The sequence below is a fragment of the Channa argus genome, chromosome 9, assembly GCF_033026475.1.
Source record: "Channa argus isolate prfri chromosome 9, Channa argus male v1.0, whole genome shotgun sequence".
Classification (NCBI taxonomy): domain Eukaryota; kingdom Metazoa; phylum Chordata; class Actinopteri; order Anabantiformes; family Channidae; genus Channa; species Channa argus.
The window spans coordinates 22,423,859-22,444,212 of record NC_090205.1 but is presented as its reverse complement, the minus strand read 5'-3'; the positions used below and the strand labels follow the sequence as shown (position 1 = coordinate 22,444,212).

At 39.8% G+C, this 20,354-nt stretch overlaps 1 long non-coding RNA gene across 1 annotated transcript; it reads left to right on the top strand.

Moving 5' to 3' along the window:
• Positions 1–1,993: 1,993 nt before the first annotated feature.
• LOC137133255 (uncharacterized) lies at positions 1,994–16,304 on the top strand. The gene is made up of 4 exons (XR_010915224.1): positions 1,994–2,173; positions 10,149–10,264; positions 10,463–10,607; positions 15,331–16,304. It is a non-coding gene; the product is annotated as an uncharacterized lncRNA (long non-coding RNA).
• The last annotated feature ends 4,050 nt before the right edge of the window (positions 16,305–20,354 follow it).

The window sequence follows — 20,354 nt, the reverse complement described above, 5'->3', positions numbered from 1 at the left end:
TTTTCAGGCCCATAGGAGGCTGAATTGTTGAGTACATAAAATTCTATAACAAGCAAAGATGGGAAACCATCACTTTAAAAACTAAATAAGTTGATCTCATTTGTTCCCAAACAAAGAGGCAATGCAACACAGTGATAAAGCTGCACCCTCAACATGTTGCCGGCATCAAATTCTAACGGGGATATATAAAAAAAAACATTTCTCATTTTCAACATTTGATATGTAGTTTTTTGTAATATTTTAGACTTCAAATTATTTGCAAATCGATGCATTGTCTTCTTGTTTTTAATTTACACGGTGTTCCAACTTTTCTGGAAAATAGGTATTTAGCTATTTAAATATTTTATAGTTTTAGCAAAAATGATTTCTTTAAATAATAAGCTACATGTACATGCAGGGCAGCCATGGTTAAAAAACATCAGTGTAAACTATTAATTTGTGTAAATTTTGTTACGTAGTTGTGTAGATATTGTTAGAATATTTTTCTTGAACAGTAGCTAATTTGCATGTTATAATTATAACTTACATTATAGGATTTTCTTACATACTGTATTACAGTTTACAACTATTACTGTCTATAGTATACTGTCTTAAACTCACCAATACTGCCAACTTCTCACTAGAAGAATATTGTGATCCCAGGTATTGGAGACAATGATAAATAAGCCAGCAATATTTCGAAAACTATAGAATCCAAGAGTCCAAAATAAGTGTGTCCCAAAGCCAAAGGCTGCAAGTTACACACTGCACACCAATGATTTGATAAAAAAAAAATACTAGCTAAGAATTTCCTGCTCATGTCAAGAATATAGAGAGAGGTGGGAGAGTGGGTGTGAGGAGAACAATTAGACTGTTAAACATAAAGAGAGCATCTGAAAGTCATGATGGATCCATCATTTTTCCTCAAGTTGTTCGCACGATTGAGAGAAGCCAGCATACTAGACAGAAATCAGAACTGCACTGAGGCACTCTAGAGGATTAAAGTGGTCACTCAGTGGTCAGAGTTTGTAACTTTAGAAGTCCACAGCAGTTTGATCCCTAAGGTCAAACTTAAGGTTAAACTAGAAACCAGCTAGGGGACAATCAAGAAATGATTGACTGATTTTCTGAATCATTCACCAAATGCTGGAGGAGGCACAGAGTTAGTGATAGAGTTTCCTATCACAACAGAAGATGACTGATTTTCATCTCAAGTGTTGTACAGTGCGTGTAAATCTTCTCAGCTCAGTCCGACACAAACTACAGCAGCGACCATTTTTAGTCGACCAAATCTGGTGGACAGAATAAAAAAAACAACAACAAAAAAAACACACCAGTTTTTTTTTTCAAAATCAGTTGTGAATCCAGCATAAAATGTTGCAAACAACTGGATGTTGTGGAAATTTCTGAGGTTTAGATTTGCAGGTTGCTGAGTTTACACATTGTAATGAATTTCTTAATTCTGCAGCCTTCAGCTCATTTTCCAAGTAGCGTTTCTGGTTTCATTTATCCTCCACAGACGGCAGACGAGTGAAATTTGTCTCACAATAGCAGAAATATTTGAACATCCATTAAAGCAAACTTTTGTGTGATTGAAAGCTTATCAAACATTGTGCTGTCCAACTGAGGCAAATCTATGTGTTTATTTTCATAGGTACAAACAATAAGTAATTCTTTCATATCTTTGTTATGAATAGTTGACCTTGGCCTGATTTATTCAGACCACGGGTCTTCCAGGCATGCAAGCATTTTTAATCAACAGCAGTGGATTAATCTAATCTTAAAACCGAGCAAAGTCACACATTGCAGCTCACACCGAGAGCTTTAGCATCTGAGAACAATTAAACGTCTGGTTTCCATGAAAAGCTGATTTGCCAGTTGACAGTTGCAGGTGGGGGAGAGAAGGACCCCCACACCCCAGCCCACCCCTAAGTGCCCCACTGCCTGCATCAAATCAGACAACACACATTAGCAATGAAGCTCAAGCGATTTAGAATCACACAGTCAAAAAGACAAAAGCTGGAGCAGCAAAGCTGGAGCAGCAAAGCTGGAGCAGCAAAGCTGGGGCGTGGCTGTAGCTCAGTTGGTAAAGGCAGTCGTCCATGCACCACAGGGTCAGTGGTTTGATCCCTGCTACATGTCGAAGTGTCCTTGGGCAACACAGTGAACCCCCAAGTTTCTACCAGTGGGTCAGGTGAGCACCTTGCATGGCAGCCACTGCCATGTGAGTGTGAGTGTGAGTGTGTGTGTGAATGGGTGAATGGGAATCAACATGTAAAGCGCTTTGGATAAAAGCACTATACAAGCGACTATTTACCATTTACCATAAGCGACAATTTACCAAAGCTGCAAATATGCAGATCCATTTGCAAACGTGAGCGCCGCATTTCCTGCTGGTGCCCCCGTAAAAATGACAGACTGCTAGCATAAGAATTGTCCAGCTGACAATCTCACATGTGTGTTATTTGTATGCATGTTTGTTCAGATACAGATAAGATGAGCAATTATGTGCATTTTGTTATGTTTGTACAGATACATGAAAGTTGTCTTATGGTAAAGCTCAGAATCTGTCATTATTTTTGGATTTGTTATCCAGACATTTATGTGGTGTTGAAGTTCTTGTCTGATGTGAACAAAATGATTAAATAATATGCGTGCTGTGTGTGTAGGATGAGTATTAATAGATGCAATATTTGCTGTCACACCTGGGTCAAATCTCAGACCAGCTCAGTTTAAGTCTGCCAGGTAATTTTCTCTTCCCTAAACAATCGCCATCTAGGGTCTGCTGAGCAAGGCCTTTATTATCAAAGTGGAGCTGCTCAGTAGTCAACAGTAGTACAATGTGGTTGTGATGGGCAGCTCCCAGGTGTGAACATCTGCAGCTGTGTGCTCAGCAAATTCTAATACAGATACATTGTCCTTGTTGAAGAATGTCTCCTCTAGAGGCTCCTCACCTAGAACTGACTTCTAACATCATTTTACTTGTGCTTTAATTTCTTCCTTTTTCCCTCACTGGGAAAAAAAAGAGAGGAAGCAATCTCTGTTTAGTAAGCAGATTCCCTATTTTTACCTAACTCACCTTGTGTCAACGGCAATTTGTAAAATGGGGATGAATGACACTGAACAGAGATGTGTGTGATGGGTTCCAATCACCGGTGTTAGCAGTGCAAGAAGAAATTCTCCTTTAGTTCAGGGATAATGTGCATCTCCATTTTAGACTACCACACCTCGAACACATACAGACACACACACACACACACCTCTTTGCCAGTATGGAAGTTTGGATCCGCTTGAATGGCTCATGCTGTAGATGTCACAATTTTCTAACTGGTTTAACAGCTGGCAGTGAGTGAAACCCTCTTATCCTTGAGTAGGCCAACTCTCGGAGCATTTCATGTAGACAATAGCAAGCAAATCTCAAGAAGTAAGAGTAAAGACCAGAAAATGAAAAGGTTATAAGAAACAGATTGCTAAACATAAACACCAATCAGTTGACAGGAGCAGAAACAGGAAATTAGATTCCCAGGAGCTGGAAAATGCATCCCTGAGAGAAAAAAACCCCTATCAATGATTCATTGTATTTCATCCACTTTAGTTGGATGGGGAAAAGGGAGGTGGGAAGAATGAGGAGAAAACTGAAATAGAGAAGAAAACAAAGTGAGCCAGAGTCAGAAACCAAAGAAACAGAAAATAAGGAGTCACAGAGAAAAGGAAAAAAGGGTGGACACAGACCTACTCCCTGACTTCAGATGCCACAGGGAGCATCAGTCCTGGATTTGGATAAGTTTCTCAACCTCTCTGTTTCTGCTTCATGGCCTCAGCCTCAGCACTCTGTCTTCATACAACCTCCACTCTCTCTTCGTGGTCACTACAAAGAGTCTGAAGGTCAGAGTGCAGAGGCCAAACTACCCAGACCCTTTTTTTTTTCCCACTAAAGAGCAGGACTCTCCATAGCAGCTGGAGAAGACATATTCTGGGGGCAGCTGCTACAGCGTGGCTTGGCTCAGACGCTTGATTTGTGGTTTTATTTTCATGATGATAATGCCCATTAGTAGTTGATACAATATATCCTCAGAATGCCTGCCAACCTCTCAGTGATGACAAGAAGCTGGCTAAGAAATAGCCCCAGAAGCCCCTGAAGAACCACAACTTGTCATCTTTATACTTTGTTGTACATTTTTGCACAGATTAAACAAACAAGATGTAATGTCTTGACAGGCGAGCCTCAACCTAAGACAGAACCAGGATTGCTCTTACCCCTTCTCCATTCTCTAGGCTAAGATGAGCTCGCTTGCTGCTGGCTGTACATTAACTTTATGTCAATGTGTAGTTTAAAGAATCCTCTCACCTAATGCTTGGTGATGTCTAACCATCCCTGTCGCTAAACAACAAAGGTTCAATTTAATGTACAACCTAAAGATGTAGTGTTTGACCGTGTGTTATAAACACCATGCTGAATGACAGAAGCTCCACTCAGCCCCTTGTCTCCTCCTCCTTACTGCTCCCTTTATGCATCTACTGTGTCTTATGGGGAAAATTTTCATTTTAAGTCCATGAGAGGGGATGAGCGAAAACACAAACACACACACACACACACACACACACTTGCAGCTACGATCAGTAGTATTGTTGGATTTCCTGCTGAGTCACCTGAAGTGCTGATGAGTCACTGCATTCTCGAGGCAAAACTCACGACATGTCACCCAGTGAATTAGAGTGGATGCCCCAACCTCCCAATTACTGGATTAACATCAAACGGACTGTAAAACAGCTACAGCAAAAATGGTCAGAAACAAACGTTTTAAATGTCGAGTGTGGATTCTAAGGGAAGCCACAACAACAAGAAAAAATGTATTTTCAGTCTCTTTAGATTTTTTTGAAGGGAAATATTTTTGGTAACAGTTTCCCAGTCTCAAAGTCTTACCACTGAAAACAGAAAGTATAATAATAGAACTTGTTAACTATTGTTTGACACTAAAAGCCCTGTGTCTCTTATTTTGAATTAAAGAAAATGAACATCAGGGTTGACAAGTGTTCCTGCAGTGACCCACTGAGGATGGGTTGGATGCTCCCACTGTTTTATAAAAGCCAGTAAAGTATATTTAAGATAAAATATAACCTAGCCATGCTATGTGGAGGGAACAAAGTGACAGGAGCCACAGGGTGATGTCGAACTGCAGCCCGGGTTGTGACCCCAGAGCTGCCCCCTCATGGGCAGGAGGAAGCTCGGCCTCGTAACCTGGAGGCTAGTATGAAGGGGACTGGGCCAAACTGGCAAGAGTCGCAGTGTTTTGGGGGCAATGAAAAATAATTTCCTTCTGAAGATGGGCCCCAGGGGATCCCGTTTGGCCCAGGAGCAGTGGAGTGTGAGCCATGCAGGAGGATTTCCAAGATGGGGTGACCGAGAACGTCAGAGGGAAATGTCAAAGACAGACAGCGGCGTCAGGCTGCTGTACCCCAGACCTGTTTACTCAATACCTGATTAAACTGCATGGTGAAGGAATTCAACATCCAGAGAGGAGCGTGAGTCAAACAACAGGCATAAAGTCACTAATGCGCAGTGCAGAAATGTCAAGTGGGACCATTTTATTTGAAAACCACCTTCTGGAACATATTATGTAAAATGACATACTTTCTTAATTTCACAGTATTATTGATGGAATGCAGCTTTTCCTTTGTGACAAACATAATTCAATTATAGTCATGGGTAAGATGATACTGTTTAAAAGCAACAGTTATTAGGAAATAAAAAAAACAACTAATTTAAACAATAATTTCTATTTTGAATTCTGCCATTGTGATTATCAATGTGGACCTGCTGAGTGGAAACATGATTCAGATTTTTTCCAGCTGATACATTTTCATCAAGAAGCTGACCATTTATAGCCAATGCTCATGCGCTTTGATAAAAGTCTGCTGTTCAAAAGAAGCACCTAACGGACAGTTTGCCTTTTTCATGTGTGTCTTATACTGTGTGTAATGTGCACATGTGAACTCTGCTAAAAGCTTTACTTCCTGGCACCAAAATCTACTGTCCGGTTCTGTGTAGAAAATGTCTATCTAAAGCTAAAATGAGGCCTAAGTAGTCTCAGAATTTTAATTTTTGGAAGATTTGATTTAATTTAATATCACTAATTATCTTACCTTAATTATCCATTTAAACCTTTGATTATATTTTTACACCGATGGAGGACGGTGGATTTTGCCATAGAAAGTTCCTTTGTAAGTATTTTAAAGGCCTGTATTTACAGGTGAAATAGTTACAGCAGTAAGCTTGTTTCAGCGTTTAACAGCGACTGTTACAGATTTGAATAAAATGGCAACTGGTCCTTTACATAGTCTGACCACCAAGGAGGATCCCACTTTTCAATTTTTTATTCACCAAAACCTTAGTTCAGTCACTGTCATAGTATTGTAGAGGGACATGAGACAGAAAGGTCATGGTCTAACAGTCATTCTGTACACTGTATAAACATGCTGGTGAACATCGTTAGTTGGCGGGAAGCCAAACAGCAGATGACTAATGTGTGATAAGACTTGATCATGTGCAAATTGAACTAACCTAACCTAAATCTATGTACCAACAGGCATAATTACTCATAAACAATCGTCACAAAATATGCATTTTTGGATATGAAGATAAATTGTATAAATGTCAAAATCTGTCTAATATTATCAGATGATAAACATATGTCCAACTGAGTATCTTCACTTTCCTCTTTTTTATTCTTTTAGAAATCTTATTCATTCTCCCAAACGATCGCCACCACCCTGGCTGTATCTGTCCGAGTGTGGAAGGTTATTGCTACAAGCTAAAGAGTGTGACAGAAGAAACTGTATATACTCTAACGTCTTCCCCAAGATGACCAAAATGGAAAATCCTCATTCAGTTTCTTTGTTTCACGATGAGACGATGATTAATATTTTTTTACAGGGCATCTGGTGGTGTTTTTTAAGGTCACTGGCTACAAAATACAAAACGCACTACTTACATGTATTGAAATGACACCATTCATGTTCCTGAAGACTAAAAACTCAAGGTCATGGCCTTTACAGAAGCTGACACTACTGTACCTATGTATTAAGTTTTCCACTTTCCCAGGAGCTTGTTTCAGGGCCCAGACTTCAAAGAGCACTTGAAAAGGTAGCGATATCTACTCCAACCCTTCATCCACTCAGCATTTACACAGGGGCAAAGTGGAGCAATGTGGTTCATATTATTTGATAAGCATCCCATATTCTCAAAGGTATTTTAAGGAACTGTGGCTGGTGCTCTTATGGTCCTGGCACTAACTCTCCAGTGACACTTGGGAGTATGCACATACTGTACAGTAGAAGCATCTTGTCTTAGGAGGACTAGCAATATCTCTATTAGACAATGACACCCAGCAAGTAGGCATTGTTTTGTATGATGGAGAACAAGATTGGTTTCCTTTTCTCCCAGACTACTGGTATTCATTATGTATCTTCTTTTTCCATCTGTCCGTTTATTTTTCGCTGTCTGGAGATGACAGGGCGAGCATGTGTTCTTCCCCTGCCGTAGCTGCACGAGTATGTACTGATGGCCGTCAGGAGGGACAGATTGTGTATTGTTTTAGGCCATGTGGCATGCCAGCTGTCATGGATGGCCTTGACCGAGGTTTTTCTTCAGGCCTCTGTGTTTCTCACTTCTTACATGTGCAGTCTGTGAGGTCTTTGGCAGCCACGTCAAACCATACACTGATAAGTTTAGACAAAAAAAAAAAAAAAAACTGGTTTCCACCACGAAGGGTTTATTTCACAACATCAGCATAAAGATTCATCTGAGCCCTGATGTTGGCCACCCAAGCATTGCTGTCAGTGTGTGAAGAGTGAGCAGTCAATGAAACGGAGTGAAAAAAAAAAGTCAACGTTGTTACAGGTTTATGTCTCATAATTATGTACAGTAAATAACTTTTTTAATTGCAATTGTGCAAAAAAATCTATTTTCTTCTTTGATTCATGTTGAACTTAATTCCTTTAACTAACACCAGACTGTACATGAGAGCGATACCATTTTTTCTGTAGACAGTTTTTAATGAAACCGGCAGCTTCAGATCAAAAATGTATCCCAAACTTTTGTCATCACCATCCAGTTGAACCAAAGTGATTGCACGAATGTCCAGCAGCACATCTGGGGTTGGAGCAGGAACATTTCTCATAAAACAAAATTTTTAAGACATTTGCTATTCATGGAGCATTGATTGGAATTGTCACACGTTTTTGGATGAAACCTGTCTTGCCACTTTCCAGCGTCCTGTCCCATCCTCTTGTCAGCATACAGCTGCATTGTTTGCGTTCATCAAGCTACACTGCAGAAGCCAAGTTTCACCCTTTGGGGGTGGAGTTCAGCCTCATTTACCGACTTCAGAGTTTGTTTGTGTGGATGAGTTATGGACTTACTCTGCTGGTATGTTCTTTTGTGGTGATTACAAAGGCCAGTACAGTGACTGGGAAGCTTCCACGGAACTGTCACACAGCAACTTCTTTGTTTCAGAAAGACTTTCAGGAGGTGGCTCTTTACATAGCAAACACCCCAATCTCCCAGAACCCCCCCCCCCCCCCCCCCCCCCCACACACACACACACACACATACACAGCTACAAACCTGCCAATGCCTCTGGACCCCCTGGCAGCTCCACAGAGTCAAAGAAAAAGCCCTGGACCCAAACACGAGGGTTTTAGAGAGATCTGGAATATGTATTTCTCACTCTTGCTTGCTTTTGTATATTTTTTTGGAACAATACTTCTGAGAATGCACATTTTCCTTTCCTCTTGGGAACTGCAAGGCTGGGGAAGTGGGGGGAGATACTAGCCATGTTGTGGTTTTTCATGCAAAACCCCGATTTTCTTTGATGTGTTTTGAAACTGAGCGCGCGGTCCAGGCGACAGTGCCCGACATGAGCCGCTATGCTGGTTTGATTTTGCCCCGTGCCTGTTCATAATTTCCTTTTCTTCTTTTTAAGTCTGAGAAAATGTGTTGTGGATTCCCAAGCTGCAACATAGTGTAAATTGAGTGTAAAGTGACAGAATCATGTGAATTGTGAGGATCAATGCATCATGATTGAAATATGCAGTTACAGAGAAATCTTGGTTACAGCCAGAGGGAGATGAAACAGGGAGGGGTCCAAGAAAAGAACAGCAGTGTTGGACCATTTACCACAACACTTCAACGTTCTGCCATCAGACTGAGGATCAGTGCTCCTAATTCTAACTGCTTCCATGCAGAATGATCTGTGCATGAGCAAGAAAGAAAACAAAGTGAAGCAATAGATGGCAAACAGCAACTTCCTGCTTTTTAATTCTTACCACAGTTGTACACACATGATGATGATGGTTTGTTTTATCCTACTTTAGAGCCAGATGTGTGTGGTTTGACAAATAAGAACACAACAGGTGCCACAAAAAGCGACCACAGGAAAACTTTTTGTGTTTTTGTGATTTTTGTGTTTGTTTGTTCGGACTTTAAAGGCTTTCTAGTTCTCTGAGGTTTATCAGTGAATACACTAAGCATGTTTTTTTTTTTTTTACTAAAGTTACCATTTATGTACAGTATGATGTAAAGACAAGTAGGGGAAAAAGTGCTGATGTGAAGTTTTTGTTTTTCTGTGCCTGTGTTCAAAATTATAATTTTATAGTAATTCAAAATGTAGATCCTACTCTGTAATCAAAGTATCTGGCAGCTTTAAACTCGTTCGGATTGATAGAATGGTAAATAAGTCTGACTAAAGCTCAAAATGTACTAATCACACTAAAGCCTAAAGAGGGTTAAAAGCAGATATAGCACATATAAGTGTTACATTCGTGAGCACACACGTGCATAAGAGTATGTAAAAAAATCCAAAGTCTACTAAATGTAATTTTGCTATTTAAAAACAGGATAAAACACTGTTATGTACAGTTCATTAACCCTCAGCAGTGCCCACACATCTGTAGTGATAGGAACATAAACTCTCAGAGTGAATACTAAATGTTCAAGATTTGAAAAATAAAAGTTTGAGGGCTGCTGTTTTTTTTTTTTTTTTTTACTCTTATTGTCAGCTTTTCATTAAATTAAATTTCATTAAATAAAAGATGTATTAGGTTAAAAGCAGTATGACAGCTCAGAGTTACGGATGAGTTTTGACACAGCTGTTTGATCGTATGCACAGAAATGGAGTGGGTGTGATCAACAATGAGAGTGAGAGAGACACATGAAGAAGCTGGAATAGAAGAGCAGGACATCAATCAAACAGCAGCATACGCTGATGATGACCTTTACCATGAGGTACTGAGTTTAGCGCTCTCACTACCTTTCTTTCTCTCTTCTCCCCTCTTCTTTTATCCCTTCCTTCCCCTTCAGTGCATCGCCCTGTCTGTCTTGTCTTTGACTTTCTTTGTTTCATGCAAAAGCCGCCATGTCCAGAAGGAATAGATTTGCAGGACTGCTTTGATCCTGTTGTTATGATTCTTTTATTTGCCTCAGCCACATCCTCCTCTCGACTGCAGTCGCTTCACAAGATGCTTTGAATTAGGCCAGAGGATGGACTGGTAAGAGAGGAGAGGAGATAGGGAGATGCGAGGAGCTGACCTGTCAGAGTCCAACATCAACTTTCTGCCTTCTCATCATTGTAAGCTTTTTACAGACACTTAGCATTAACTAAATTGCCTAAAAATATTTAATATCCATTCATGTGATATCTTTTGGTTTAAAACAGCTAAAATGACCACCTTTGTCACTAAAGAACCAAAGAAAAATGACATGCTGTGTGATGAGACTTTGTTATTGGACTGTTTGGATCAAAAATGTCTAAACACAGATGTTTAAGTCAGTGATGTGAACTCCTGATTGCTACGGCGATGGTGTTCTCCTTTTTTGTGGTCATTGCCTTTAGTGGTGCCAGTGTTCAGAACGTATGTTTCCTTATATGCAGGGACACTAAATGTGTGTCCACAGTGGACATTTGTATCCATGTGCATGTTAGCTTGAAAGGACTTTTCTTTTTCATTGGTTTATGTCTCTTTACCAGAGCTCCTACAGATGTGCTTAGTCAACAACCTCTGGAATGAATATCTAGGGATATCTAGGGATTTGACATTTCGATAGAATTTATTTTTGAAAGTTTTGAAAGTCACCTGCTGTGCACGGATATGACACAAGAACAATGAACCATTCAGTGCCTTTGTTTAAAAAGACAATATATTTTTTTTTATTTCCAAAGAGGTGCACTGTTATGACTAAGCTGACCACAATTGAGAACTATGTTTCTGAAGTTCTTTATTTGGGTCCAAAGAACTTTAATATTGTTGACACCCTGAGTACACTAGTGTTGCCCCGGATGTCTAGGGCATATTGGCCTTTGTGTGGTGTTGCTGGTTTATGGTACACTGCAAATACATGGGCAGCATAACAGTTTTTTGCCTAGAGCGGCAGAAGTGCATGTGTTGAGCCTGACTACAAAGAACAGCCCATGATACAAGAATACACGCACTGCATTACAGTATGCAAATGGACTGTGGTGTCAGCATTCACACAAATGAAGAGCTTGACAATAACAGCTTGAATAAGACTTCACAAAGTTTCTTGCTTGTTTCAGTGACCAGGCATCCTAGTTTGACACCACTATGTTGTTCTGCATCCAAACAACACATCGTACACCTCTCAGTGCTGTTACCACATGTGAGAAATGTCGGTCTTGACTCTGAGAAAGTCTCTCAGTGTGAATTGGTCCCGGGGACATTACTTTAGTCTACTGTCAACAAAAACCCAAATATGCTGGTTGAATTGAGGTGAAAGCTTCATTCTGTCTCTGGCTCAGTAGACTTACATGGTACAGGCAAGGCAGCGAGTAAAATAATCATCACTCACCATGGTGACAAAACTTTGTCTAGCTGTGGCTTTGTGAGTGTTTTGCCATGCTATGTGGTGTAGGCCTATTTTTTTTATAAATGGCAAGAACAATATGTTTCCCAAGCTATGAAGAACTGCATCTTTTGTTGTTGTTCCTTTTTATTTGTAGAAGACGTGTGTTTTGTATTTAGTGGTTGGTTTGTAGATGTTCGTTTTATCTAAGCTGTAATAAAAATGCTCACATGGCAAACATCTTGCAGCAGAATTGTACAGTACAGTGATATCAGAACAAAGATTTTAATTTCTGAAACGGATCATTTCATTGTCAGTTTCACTTTCATTGTTGTAACAAAGTCTGGTAAAATAAATGTGGAACCCAACGTAAAAACAAGTGAAGCATATAGTTAATTACCTGCACATTTATTGAGGGTAACAGTTTTAGGAATAATTTGACATTTCAAAAGCATCAGAACAAACACTTCACTGTTGTTTTTATTTATTTGGACATTTTGTGTGGTAGTGCACACATTAGCAGAGAGGGGAGGAAGTCTGTAGGGGTTCAGACCTGTAACCACATGTGGGGCACATTTGACAGAGTAAACACACACACACACACCACATGTACACAGGGTTTAAGCGTTTGTACACAGGTTTCACAGTTCACACTGCCCATCATGACAAAAATAAAAAAATAAGCCACAGAAACTGGTCAGAATTGAGGGAAGGGGAAGATGCAGCTAAATACAAAGAGATCCTGTAAGAAAACCTGGTCCAGTGTGCATAACCTCTCAGCAGGACCATGACCATACAGTTAAGACAACACTGCAGTGGCTTAAGGACAAGCCTTAAACCCTACTGATCACCAGTGGAGAGACCTAAAGATTCCCAGACAATTCCTGGACTGTCTGATGGGACTTCTGTTGGGAAATAAAGCATAAACTGTCCACATCCAGCAGTGAGAGGAGACTTACCTCAAAGCTGCTGCCAGAGGTGTTCTGTAACTGAGACATTTTAGTTTTTGATATTTAATCACATTCAGAGAAATATTTTAAAAAGTGTTTGTTTTCTGGCTGTTAGTTTAGTTTTGTAAAGGAGAATGCAGGATTGTTATCCAATTTAAATTTTAAACCACTGTACAACACAGTCAATGTACATGACAGACAGGGGTCTAAATACTTAGGGAAGCCACAGCACACACACACGTACACACACACACACACACACACACACACACACACACACACACACACACAGTCATTCCATCGACAACTTCCTGGTATAGTATATGCAAACACATCATAGACTTTTATCCTAGAAATGTGGTGACCATAGGATGCGGATGTGAGTTGTGATAAATAAATCAAGGTCTGAATCTGAAATGTTTATGTGGTGCATTATAAAAGAGAAACCAGAGCAGGCATGCTTCCTACCTCCCTCTTTCAACAAAGACCAAATCAAATACACAAAAACAATTCTCAGCAGCCCATTTTGAGGAAGGCAGATTACAGTACATGTACACACCAACACATACACTCATTTAAACACCTCCACCAAACCCAAACAGAATACCTTGTTATACCTTGTAAAGGAGCACTTCTGTGTGTACTGTAGTACATTATGTCAATCCAAATATACAAAGATGAAGAAATAATAAGGTCAAACCTGATTATACTCCCTGCTTCAGGGTTACAAATATTTACCAGCCGTTCCCACAGTGTGTATTTACCGTCCCTCTCCTTTACATTACATGTCATTTTGTTTATTTTTGTTTTTATATTTTGGTTATTTTTTTCTCGTGGGTACAAATGAAAACTTGTGTGACTTATATGTTAAGTTAGATAAAATTGTTATTCAGTACAGATCGTGGATGCATGGTAGAAATATTTAGTGTTTACAGTGTTTAGTTGTCTTATGTTTCTGTTTGCACTGGAGGTGGTTCCCTTTATTTTTTCAGTTGCACAGCAGCTTCGTCGCCCACTTTTGTTCTTGAACTACCACCTGTTCACCTGTCAGTGGCTCACGGAACCTCTGACAAACCTCAGGACTCTCCCGCAGAGCGGGCGTGCCTGTGGGTGAGAAAATAAGAAAGGAGGCGTACTGTGGTCGACTCCTCCATTGGGCTGATTAAAGAGATGGGCTGTGCTAATGGCTGCCTGGCTCTCAGACCACAGGGGAGGACACATTACAGATAACTCAACCCAGAGAGGAGCAGAGCAGGAGAAGCTTTAACTGTCTAAACCTGGCTTTAAGGCTTTTTTGGGGCTCTGGGCTCCTGTAATCATGCTGCCTCAAATTGGCACTGGATGCATTTTATGTCAGTTACCTTTAGACGTGGATTCTTGTCAAAAGTCGCCCAATTAAATGTTTATGTTTTAAAGCCTTTGTGAATTTAATTAACTAACTGCAGCCATGTGACAGCTGAAGTCCTGCACATAATCCCATTAAATGCTCATATTTCTAGATGATTATATCTAATGAGTGTATCTAATATATTTTTTATTATTTTTGTCAGTTTCATAATTAGTTTGGATCCGTGACATTTTCTTCTTTCAACACATTCTCATTACATCCCAAAAGACTATTACATTATTACTGTGCTGTGGTCAGTACAATTACTACATTAAGTTGTATTCACCATCTTGTTCTGTTTTCAATTGTTTTCAATATGGAAGCTCAATTAAAAAAGTCACTGTTGTAGGTAATAAAGTCCAAAAACTGTAAAGAAAATAAGAAACATTGTAAAAATGGTTACTAGCATTTAGTTATTTGAATGTTTTTAAATAAGTCACTGCATTTTAATAAGTTTTTTACTGAAGCCAATTTCAGAGCAGACATTTTGATACTGTATGTCATAGTACTAAAAGTACAGGTGCTGTGTAATTGTGACAGTAAGCACATTTCCATTCTCATGTTTGATGGGAATTTTAAATTTGCACATAAAAAGCAGACATGCTGAAAAAACAATATAATACAAATGAACACAGAAAACTTCAGATAGAGTCGCTGAATCTAAAATTATAGGATTATGATTATTAATGCAATAATATGTACATCAATCTGGTTATGGTGGGTCTGATTTAATCACTAAAATGCTGCTGGGTAAATTGTGAATTCCCCCCTGGGGGTTACTGAAGTCTTATTTTAACTTATAATAATAACATGTTGAAATCTGTTATTATACTATTTTATCAATTTTACTCTGCAAAGTAAAGACTAACTACAGCCGTTAATTAATTACAGCAGAGCAAAAAGTTCAGTATTCCCTCTAAAATGTGGTGGAGTACAAGTGTAAGTATACTTTCCACCACAGATCATGGGTACTTAGATCATCTCATGTGTATCAAACTCTTCCTGCCTTTTCTCTATTATTAAACTCTGACATATTCTCTCACTTTGGTCTCAGTGGAATGTCGCTGTACAGAAAATGATTTCAAGAAATATAAATCAAGTCACTCTCCTTTCTCCACGCTCTCTCTCTCTCGCTCTCTCTCTCTCTCTCCCAGCACACTGGGACTCTAGAAAAAGCATCGGAAACCAAAGGAGCCGCACACTCCTCCATGGAATTCACTGAGGACAGGATGTTGGCTTCATGGTCACGCAATGCTGCACTCATCTCAGCCTACTCTTTATTCCCTGTCCACATTATATCATTGTGCATCATGTATCTATATCAAGTGCTGAATCCTGCCAGAATGGATCAAGACCTTGATAATGCAATCTGCCTGATTTGAGCTTCTAATGATGTTCTGTGTTTACTGTGCAGCCATGTCAACCATAATAAACACCACTGTTTACAACATTCTGTAATTGGCAATGTCAAGTGTGATTCACCCCGTATAATTATACTTCAGAAAATAATTTTGTGGGAAATTCATTAAAAAAAGTAAGAGAATACACAGGTTAATGAGTGTTTTTAGAGAATCATGAGAGGCTGATTGGTGTGTTTATGGTTTGTGTTAGCATATTACCCCAGAGTATACTGAGAATAGTCTCAGCTCAAAAAGAAATGGGGATTTGTTCTTTTAGAATTTACAGCACACACACACACACACACACACACAGAATATAGTAGTTATTCCAGCCACATTACTTAAGGAAATGTACATTTTCAAGAAAGTTCCCTTTATGTTTTAGGAATGGCTTATATTTCTGAAGTTCACTTTTACTGTCTCTGTATTTCCCTGCCCTTTTTAACTCTGCTTTGTCTTTCTAGAAGATCTTGAAAACTGCTTACCAGTGGAGGAAATGGTCAATTTGATGTGGTGCTCCACTGTGGCCATGCAGCCGAACCTGTACAGTGGAACAGGGATGAAAGTCCATACAGTGTTAGGGCTTATGTTAAAGAATTCATTATTGTTTTCAAGACAAATTCAATTTATTCAACATGTAGCTTATAAGTGGTAAATTGTAAATGCTCTGCACTTATATAGTATCTACCGCTACATATTGGTACCCAAACCACTTTACACTGCTTCTCATTCACCCACTCACACTCACGATCTCACACACACACACACACACACACCTTGATGGGGGAGCCGATATGCAGCTGGCCAACACTCACCAGGGGCAAATAAGTGGGGGTTCAGTGTCCTGCTCAACATATGACCGGAGGAGCTGGGAATCTAACCAACATCTGCCGGACGGCTCATCCTCGTGTGCCACAGTCGCCCTTATAGTGAACAAGACTGCAAATTGTGGGTAATAATAAATCCGCTTTTGGTCCATTAGAAATAAAATATGATGCTAAATATACAATGTGTTTCTAATAGTAAATAACAATACTCCTTACACTGCATAATATATGTGTTTTTAGAAGTGAGATAGATGTTCTGCATTCTAAAGAGTAAGTTGTGTAGCATCTGATTTGTTGGCGAGGACCTACAGTATGGACCTATGCAACAAACCCATTTTCATATTTGTTAGTGTTTAGAAGATGTACTCTGTTAAAGCAGATCCCCTGAAGCATAGTAGAGTTCATCAGGGGAAGCGCATCACTGCCAGCTCCCCCACACCGAGTGATCAAGTGATGTTGTTCTGCATTTGACAACTCCTCTCTCGGGGGAGGCAGGCCCTGTTTTCCATGCCCGCAGGTTCCAGTTCTGGTGTGGGATTCCCAAGGCCTCAGGAAAGCACAGTTTACAACATTCCCACAGTGGTGGCCACTGAATGACTCTCTTCCTCTTCTCCCCTCTTCTGTTTAACTGGGGTTTCTTCTTGCCCATGTTGTTGTCAAGCAGTGGTTTGGAAACCTGCCCAATAGTTGCTGGTTCGGGGGAAAAGGAGGGATTTGGGCGGATTTGGACCCCACAACCCAACCAAAACCCTGCTGTCCACGACAGCTCTGCAGCTTTGTTCCCCATCCAAGAGACCCCCTCCCACTCCAGACCACAGTATCTTCTCAGTGGTGGAAAATCCTTCCCATGAGTGATCCGGCTCTACGGAAGTAATTAAACATGGGTAGTTTGGTATAATGGACTTTGTCATGCTGCCATTGACTGATCCCTAGGCTCTCAGCTACACAGCATAAAATCAGCACTGATGAGCAAAAAAAAAAACCCAAAACCCAAACTGCTTTTAAACGTGCTGTTTTGATAAGTATCAGAGCAATAATCAGTTGATTTTTCGTGGTCCTTCCAGTTAAATATGAGAAGACAGCATTTTACCTGCCAGCAGGTTCATCCCAACTCTGTGTTTCATTAGTGGAGAGGCAGTGAGTGTTTAAACCAGCTCAGATAAAACAGTGACAGATGACATAAATGATAGAGAAACATCGAGCTTATATCTTATTTTAACGCATTTTATGATAAAGTCTTCAACTGCGAGCTACACAATTCAACGTTTTCAGTGTTAAGCATCTTAATTTGGTAGTTGCTAATTACTGGAATCCTAATTTGGATTTGATGATAGTTGACAAGTCCGGGATTTACTGGATCGGTATATACATGAGCATAAAACATATCACATCTTTTTACTTGGACCTCTGCTTGATTAAGTGTTGGACCGGCACGATTTTATAATGGTCTTATTCCAGAGAAATACTCATAATGTGCTGATGATGCTTCGTATTATAACAGGGCGGCAAGAACCATTCAGTCTGTTTCCCATACCAGACCCAAAACCCACTGCTCATTTCCACTCATCACCTCTAATGAGTGAATATGGACAATATTATTTTAATGCAATTCACCATTTAAAGTTCACACTGACTACAGCTGCTTTTAAACTTTCCCTCCCTGCTTCTACAGCGTCATTGTTCTTGAACGGCAGAACAGACAAGCTGTACTACACATGCAATAACTCAACATCACTCAAATGAGAGGGAACTAATTAAGCGCAAGGGCCAAGTTACAGACTGTGACAGTAATTACTGAAGCAATCACTTCACATCCTTCCTGCCCCTGCCACTTTTCACGACTACCGGCTCCTTTGGAAAACAGTCATATTAAGACTCATTAAGCCTCAGTGAGGTTTTTAATTAAAACTCACTTTTATAGGTGAAGATTCTTTCAATATTTCCAACCATATATTGCTTAATTATACAACTAAAGCTGAAGGAATTATCTGTGTGTGTTGTGCTTGAGCAGTGATTGAGTCGTTTATGGAGCAAGACAGCCTTAATAGAGGAAAAGTGCTTTCGGATGTTCAGTTCTAATCCATGTGCGGGGGTTACAGTATGACACAAAAATGAATAATGATCAATATTTCCAGGCTCACTCATCCACACCAAAGCCTTCCTGTTCAACTGATCTGACATGAGCTCAGATGGGAGAAGCTGCTTTTCTTGGACTAAACATCTCAGTTTCATGTCATCTTCCTGTCTTATGTTCAACTGCTCTATTCTGCTCTTGCTGTGTGGTAACAATGGGAGCTTGGACATGATCAAGGCGATGTACCTGTGTGTGTGTGTAAGCTGTAAACACACAGTGATGCGGTCACTGGAGGAAAGTAAGAGCTCCGGAACGGCTGAGAAATGAGCTCATTTAAATTAAAGCGTATGGCACATAGTAACAGGCTACTCACTAGTGCAAGTGCAGCATAGCTGGAAGCCTATGTAGAAGTTGTAGACACATGTTGACTGTGGTAGGATTACTTAACAACTTACAGGTGAGTTTTCATCTAAACAAATACAGCTTTCTGCAACAGGGTCCATCCATGTTAACCAAACACCCAGCACACACGCACTCCAGCGGACTTTTATATGAAAACACCACATCCATGGAAACAACTTTTGTTCTGCGTCTAAAGGCTGTGGTCGCCTCGTGAAGTGAGCTGAACTGCATTTAACATCCTTTGCATGTTGGTGCTACGGTTAAAGCGGAACACTGCGGTGATTTTAGCAGAGGCTGATGAGATTTTGCTTGCAGTTTTGTGGTGCAAATAAACTGGGGAATGAACAACACCACTCAGCTTTTCCAGGCCTTTAGAGGAAATGAAGCATTTACCAGCTCTGGTTCTCCTTCATAGCAAAGAAAAGACCAAAGAAAAATGCTTACGCTTCCAATACTGTTAATGTTCATCATGATGTATAATTTCATCAGTAAAATATCATCTCCGTAGCTTCAGGCTAAATATATAGTATAGTGAACTAGTTGTTTCGCTTTGTCTCTGCAGTGAAGCTTCAATATCTATCTATCTATCTATCTATCTATCTATCTATCTATCTATATATATATATATATATATATATATATATATATATATATATATATATAATCACTATAGTTTGGTGCCTTCCTAAATAAAATATAATATATACATTTGACTTGAAAGAGAAGCCTCTCAATGAAAACTCCCCAGAGGAAGATAGTGGTTTACCAAACTGTCCAGTCTCTGCTTCACTATACACTAGGGCTCATTCTGTGTTGTTGTGTGTGTCCCGTTAATGAAAGAGTTGCTTTAATGAGATCTGAAAGGACAGGCTTTTTGAGGACACACGTTGAGGTCTGCAGTGAACGCAGTCAGAACAAGCTGACACAGGACAGATGGGGAGAAATGGAAAGAAAGAAAACAATGAAAGACAGTGACAGAGATGGAAGAGAAAGAGAAAAGAGTCTGAGGGAAGGAAGACATGTGTGTCATGCTTGAAAGGAAGACAGTGCCATCTAGAGACCTTATCTGACAATATGACAGCAGTTTAGGTTACACAGTTTTTTTTTCTTTTATTTACAAAATGAATATTTTAAAATAAATGAATATATCCAGTTATTCTATAGGTTTTCGTAGATTTCAACTATGTATATTGGCCTAATGGTGTTTTAGAAGCTTTTTTTCTTGCAGACAATGTTCATAATGTGTCCCAGTCCACTCTCTCAGTTCTTGCCCAGATTTTTTTTGGATTCAGACTTTTCAACTCCCTCTGCTGTTGTGCTCCCTGTTGCTTCCACTCGGGGTTCCCAGGCTCTGCAGTTTCCACGGGACCAGTTGGGTTTTCTCTAAAATGTGGTTTTCTCAACCATCGGGACATTTTGGCAAATTTATTAGCTTTACAACAAAAACAAATGTCCCCATTTAGAGCTGTACCGCA